Genomic DNA, 7250 nt, shown 5'->3' with positions numbered 1-7250 from the left:
GAGGGGGCGCGGGCCTCTACCTTCCACTGCATTGCCAAGAAAAGTTGTTGCCGAGTATAGTTAGCTTTTGAAGACACCGAGAATAACACTATATAATTTTCTTGCGTGAGCCTGCCAAATTAAAGTGAAGAACCGAAGTTTGCATGCCGATCCCATCCAATCCGCCGGGCGAAGGAATGAACATGGCGGCCCCCTCCGCTCTGCTGGGAGCAGCCGAGAGTTCACACGGATGCGCTCACGCTTCTCGGTCAGCCCCGCGTGCTGATTGGCTCACTCCGGAGGAGGGCGTTACGGCGGTGAGACCATAGACTGGCCAAACTCTCCCCATATAAGGCTCTGGCCGGCAGTGGCGAGTCGCGCCTCCGCGCACAACACCAGCGTCAACGGACCAACTACGGTAACAGCACGAACTACTTTTGAGTTTGAGTGAGGAGCTGGTATTAGCAATGCAAATCTATCAATAAATTGAGAATTGACACTATCGACACTTTGACGATAGTCGACTATCGACCGTTTTTACTACCTCTGCATCGCTAATCATCCGGGCAAAAAATGCTGAGTCACTAAGCTGCGGACGTATGCGCAGCGTCTGATATATCGCACCGGCGCAGCAGAGCAACAGCGCATGCTCATGAGGCGTTCCACAGCCCAGCAGGCTAAGATGACAGGGCGGAGAAGGCGATTTTCGCAAAGGTTTATAGTCGGCCATCGATAGCACTATCGATAGTTTTCCCATAGTCGACTATCGATAGTACTATTCAAAGTTTTACTATAGTCGACCACTGATATCTCTTTCAAAAGATTTTTTTTTTGATAATGTAAGTTATGCATTATTTTGGAAGTATATCGATATAGTTTTTGAAAGTAGTATCGATAGATTTTCAGAAACATACTGTTGATGGTTTTTGGAAGTGTTATCGATAGTTTTTCATAGGTACGTTGTCAAAAGCTTTTCGGTGATTTACTGTCCTTATTTTTACTATTGTATTCGTATCGCTTCTCTATTGTTTTTTGTTGTGTCTTTTATAGTTTTCCCTGATAAGCGTGCTGAAGGTTCCAGTCACGAAATCTTACGAGCTTGGAAATATTTTTTGGTTGCCTTTGACGTTCTTATTTTTTCTTTTTCAATCACTATTACTCACTTTACTAAGATCTATTATCAATGTTACAATATCAGTACATTCAATAATCGAGTGCCGATAGCACGCAATCGTAGTTTTGCAGTAGTCGACCATCGATAGTGTCATCAATAGTACTTACGGTACTCGGTTAAAAATGTAACGATAGCTTGGCTATACATCTACCGACACTCAACCAACGATAGCATATTATCGATAGCTTTATTATAGAATACTATTGACAGTACAGGGTTTCCGTAGTTCCTGTTCGCGTTCTGATAACGATACGATGCGGTCGCAAACACAGTCGACGATGTAACGCGTACCGTTATCAGTGTTCAAGAGAGATCTTCTGAAAAAATATACAAATCTACCTGTTCACAAACTGCACTGAGCTGAAGTTGCTATATGATATTCACTAGTGCGAAAAAAGTCACAATCAGGCGCTTTACACCGAGGCCCTTAAGCGTCTTATCGGTCCGCCAACGAGACATAGCGCCGCGCACGCCATTAAGAAGACTTGCACGATCTTACGAGGAGACGCCGTGACCGCCATAACGATACGATGAATCCTGGGACACGACGGGCACCCGCGGAGAACGAGTGGCCCCACGAGCTGGCTAGCGAGGCTTTACAATACTGTTCCCGGCATGGGGACCCGACGTGGCTGCTTCCAAAGACCCTGACAAGGAGCGTTGGAGCCGCCGCCAATGAAGACGGCAGAGCCTGCTTCCAACAAAAAATACCTCGGCAAAACTCACTCATGAGGGCCCGTGAGGACGGTGAGTGCGTGAGGGGCGTGAGGGCCGTGAGGGGCGTGAGCGCCGTGAGGGCCGTGACGGCCGTGAGGGCCGTGAGGGCCGTGAGGGCCGTGAGGGCGGTGACTTGCGTGAGGGGCGTGAGGGCCATGAGTGCGTGAGGGGTATGAGTGCGTGAGGGCCGAGAGGACGGTGATTGCATTAGGGGCGTGAGGGCCGTGAGGGTCAGTGAGTGTGAGTGAAGGGCTGCAGGTGAGTGTGACTGTGAGGATGAGGTGAGTGAGGGGCTGAGGGTGAGTGTAACTGTGGGGGTGAATTAGGGGCTTAGGTGAGTGTGACTGTGAGGGTGAGAGTGAGTGAGGGCCACCTAAATTGCCTACCTCTGGTGAGACGACGGCCTACTTCGGTGTGTCCAAAAGCATGTGGACCGTTTCACCCGTCGTCGCGTCCCTTACAAAAATGTCATATCTGGACTTATATTAAAAAATACAGATATGGATATATAAGGAATTGGGCAGATATGGCCAGATATACATAGTCATTCCATATCTAGACTGTTAAAGCCATATCTGCCCAATACCTTATACATCCATATCTGCCCAATTCCTTATTTACCCATATCTGCTTCATTCCTTATATACGCAAATCTGCCCAATTCCTATGTGCAATATATGGACTGCTTTATATGATCCCGTGTTTGGGCCTGGCAAATAGGGTATCCACCCCATACATAGCAATTTTCATGCGATGCTCCTTCTAGAATCACATGAAAATTATTTTCATGGGGCAGGTACCCTATTTTCCAGGTCCAGTCATGGGATCATATAATGTATTTCTATGAATATCCACATAATATACATTTTACTGCTATCCCACACTGCCAAACGTGTGTTTACGTATAGATATATCTACAGAATAGGTCACTGACTAATCCTTATTGGTCTGGTTCGGAATCTGTCATTCCGACAAATATGTATGCTACAAATATAAAATGCAGGCGATCGCTAGCTCGAAAACATTGTAACATATCATTCGACGTCGGAAAGTAAACAACCCTTTGGCGGGATTGGTTGTCGAGGGAGCAGACCGAGAATATGGTTTGCAAAAAAAGTTTTATTTATTAAAGCGCCAAAACTCTAAACAAGCTTTTCCCCCATTCAAGAAAAAATTATAAGAAACAAAACTGTAATATAGCGCGGACAAACATTAAAATAGACTAAAAATGTAATAGCACAAAGACACCTATTAAAATAAAACAAACGGAATGCAACAATTAAGCAGTTAACTATACGAAAGTTTCAAAGTTGTTGATTCCTACTCACAGAGTCACAGTCCTTATTCAATTCTCCGGTCGAGCACAGCAGTTTTAACAAGGGCTTGCTTGCTAGCCTTGTCGTTGAAGTCCTTCCTTGCACCATGTGATATTCAAAGCCCCCAGTCGCTCCTCGCGGGCCTTGTTTTTCCGTTCGGTCGCCAAATCTTCCCGTGTGATTAACACGTCACACATGCACACAGACACCGTTGTTCGCCGCGGAAGCAATACAAGATGAAAAGGTCATTACTGCTCCTTGAACACGACGAGGTCAACACTGTTTCCCGGACTAGGAAATGACGAGGGCATCATATCCTTAACTAAAACCTGATAAAAATAAAAAATAAAATAATGAACACATAACAAACAAAAACAAACTGACTAAATCATGAGAAAAAAATTAAATAATGAAGACAGAAGTAAAAAGAATAAAAACACGAAGGACTTACACAGATAGCCACATTTGTCCAGTTAACAATGACGTCTAATTGTGATAAAAAATATTCCTACTGCGCTAAAGGTCACCAATATGGTGTGTAAACTAGGAATATTTGTTATCATAATCAAATGTCATTGCGAAGTCAAAACGTGTGGCTGCCTGCGTAAGTCCCTCGTATTACTATTCCTCTGAATTCCGTGTTCATTATTGTGGCTGTTTTGGACCAGGCGGTACTTGGTGGTGCTTTTTCCATTCTTCCCTTACTTCGGACAGCATCGTACCCATAGGAAAACCCTCTAGCTTCTCTACATAATCCCACTCCTCAAAAAAAGAATAAAATGTGCGTATGTTTATACAGTCGGAAGTTACCTTGCCTCAGTGGGCGTCTGCTGTCTCAGCTGTAGAGTAATTGAGCCAGCGCGGTACCCCCAATCCGTCTCCCAAAGAGTTCCGCCGCAACTCATCGACCTTAAGTGAGTAGACAGCCTCTGCATCGGGGAAAAAAGAAAAACAGCCTCGCATAACACCATTCGCGCACAATTAGTAATACTGGTAAAAGCAAGCGATCTACAGACAATAAGCCTTTTGAACGCAGGAAATAATCTAGCCCAAACGAGCAAAACACGAACTTACTTCGATCTCGTGCCATGATCTTGGCTGTTGAGCAGATTTGACGTAGTTCCACCTCCCACAGTCGCTTCCGTCTTTGTCGGACGCATTTGAAACTAAGGCAAGCTCCACGCATCACCACTAATCGGGTAATTGAACCTTTAGCCGGCCGTGAACGCAGGCATTCAAACGCACACGGCCGGCAAAACGTGCGAAACATAGGCCGCTGCTTCGATGAGATTGTACTCGTATCTTCAACACGTTTGAAATAAAACAATCAGCAAACTGCATTACAAAAGTCATAAAAGATACAGCAATTATAAATTATTGGGCATGTCAATTTCGCCACAATATTATGAATAAGTCCTGAACATGTTGCAAAATAATAAATACGAAACTAAGCCTGCAATGGTGAAAAAGTAATTCAGCAGACATGCAACCTTCTCGAAAAGGAGCAAAGGACATCCGCGCGGCGGAAGCGGAGTGTGTTGAAGCTCTGGTTTGCTGAGATTGTGGTCGTTGGTTCGAATCGCGGTAAACGCTATTTGTTGTTTTTTTTTGTTTTTTTTCACTTTTTTGTTTATTTTAAATGTTTTTTATCACCTTTTTGTATTCGTTCTTATTATTTTAAATATTTTATCTCACCTGTTTGTATTCGTTTTTATTTTAAATTTTTTTTCTCACCTTTTTGTATTATTTTGTATTATTTTGTGTTTTTGTATTATTTTAAATATTTTTTCTCACCTCTTTGTATTAGTTTTTATTTTAAATATTTTTTTCTCATCTTTTAGTATTACTTTTTATTATTTTAGATATTTTCTCTCACCTTTTTTAATTCGTTTTAAATATTTTAAAATTTTTCTCACTTTTGTGTATTAGTTTTTATAATTTTAAATATTTTCTATGCTTATGCTGTCGTCGGCACCGTCCTTCCGGCACCGTTCTTCCGGCACCGTTCTTCCTCACGGCATTGTTTGTTGTGTTTTTTTTTTTGTTTCACGTTTTCGCGATAAAACACGTCAGCCTTGCCATGGTGGAATCAAATACGCCAGCGTCGGCAGTCATTTACGAAGGATTGATCAACGCAAACATTTCCACTCTCTACATATGAATCGCCGCAGTTCGTCAGAATCTCAATGACGTGACTGCGTAGTGAAAAAGGCAAAAAAAATAGAACAATGCCGGTCAATAAACGGGAGTTCCCGGGGATCGCCAGCCTGCGAACAGCAAAGCGCCGATGCCGACCAGTCACTGAACTTCCATGTAAATACTGCCCATCAAAGACAGCAAAATACCGATGCCGGCGAGTTATTGAACTTCCATGTAAATACTGGCCATCAAAGACAGCAAAATACCGGTGCCGGCCAGTTACTGAACTTCCGTAAATACCGGCCATCAAAGACAGCAAAATACCGATGTCGGCCAGTTACTGGAACCTCCATGGAAAGACTAGCCAGCAAAGACAGCAAAAACCCGATGCCGGCCAGTCACTGTAACTTCTACGGCTGGACTGGCGAATGAGCAAGACGAAACCCCGACGCCGGCCGGGGCCGGTAGCTCCCCGGTGCCCATGGCCAGGCGCTGCCATCCTGTTACCATGGGTGGGCCGGCGTAGGCCCGATACCGGCCGACGCGGAGTGCTACCTGCATCTACATGTTGACTGGCACCATATAGTCCCATATACAGGAGTATCAGGCATCCCATACTGTCATATATGGCAGCCACTGCCACCTTATATGACTTTATCTGGCAATATATGTCGTCATATATGGTGCCACCTTACCATAACTGCCCTGATTTCAGCCCTTGTATGGTAATATACGACCGTATATGTCAACTTATATGCCCATATACGGCCCTATATCAAATATATCTGGGTCATATATGACATTTCTGTAAGGGGTGGGCCCCAGTTGCCATCTTGAAATCACGTAACTCGGGCGCAATGGCGTTACACTCCAACTCTGCGCTCGGCTCAACCCCTCCGCGTTTTTGCGAATGTGCTCTATTACGGTCCTTAGATTACGTGGTCTGAAAACTTTGATCATACTGTGTGAAAGGTTTTACAAGGAATAAACTGAAACACCAGAGGCACGGAGCCGATCTTTTGAGTAAAACATCCAGATTGCCCAAAGAACTAACGAATAGACATGACCTCGGAGAAGTCACGAAAAAGAAAGTCGTTATATTCGTATATTATTTTACAAAATACCACGGGCCATCGAAAACATCGGCGCTAGTAAGCACCATCTATACTCGAGACCCAGGTGTCATAATATTTCGGATTAATGAAAACGACACGCGCTGTACCTGCATTATTTAACATATAAATTTTCCGCATTTTTTTTTGTATATATTTTTATTGTGTATAATTTTATATATTGGTTCGCGTCCCACATCACTCACAGTGGTAAGATACTCACAACACTCACAAATGCAAAAACTGGTTGCCGCCAGTGAGGTTTGAACTCACGACCCCTGGTTTACGAGACCAGTGCTCTACCACTGAGCTATAGTGGCTCCGCTTCCACGTACTGCGTAGGAGAGACTAGGGCCTTGCTGTCGTTCCTAGAACGTGATAGACTTTCTGAAAGACATGATAAATCTCGCGCATCCTTAGGTGTTTTTAAAATGTCATTATACTTTGTCCCAGATTGTGCCCTTGAAATTTCTTTAGAGAAAGGAGAAAATCGGCACACTCATTTCCGATTGAGGTAAGAATATCAGATTTGATCAGGCACGAATATCAGATATCAGATCAAAATGACAAATATAGCGTTTTTTTATTGGCATGCTTTAAGATACCATATGGAATTAACATAAATTTCGAGGCATGCGCGTAGCAGCCCGGCTTCAGGAGTGAATTATCAACTGTCACAGAGCTGGTCGAGACTCTTCATGACTTTTCGACATGTGTAAACAAAAAAATCCAGATAGATGTGATATTTTTAGACTAGCCGGAAATCGTGTTTCACTCGCTGAACTTGAAAAATTGACACACATTATGAGTGAG

General features: G+C 43.6%; 1 non-coding gene across 1 annotated transcript; it reads right to left on the bottom strand.

Moving 5' to 3' along the window:
- Positions 1–6685: 6685 nt before the first annotated feature.
- Positions 6686–6757, bottom strand: Trnat-cgu. Its single transcript has one exon. It is a non-coding gene; the product is annotated as a tRNA-Thr (tRNA).
- Between the last annotated feature and the right edge of the window lie 493 nt (positions 6758–7250).

Source organism: Ixodes scapularis, unplaced genomic scaffold (assembly GCF_016920785.2).
Source record: "Ixodes scapularis isolate PalLabHiFi unplaced genomic scaffold, ASM1692078v2 ptg002371l_1__unscaffolded, whole genome shotgun sequence".
NCBI classification, from domain to species: domain Eukaryota; kingdom Metazoa; phylum Arthropoda; class Arachnida; order Ixodida; family Ixodidae; genus Ixodes; species Ixodes scapularis.
The sequence above is the reverse complement of the archived record's forward strand: the minus strand, read 5'-3'. Positions and strand labels throughout refer to the sequence as shown.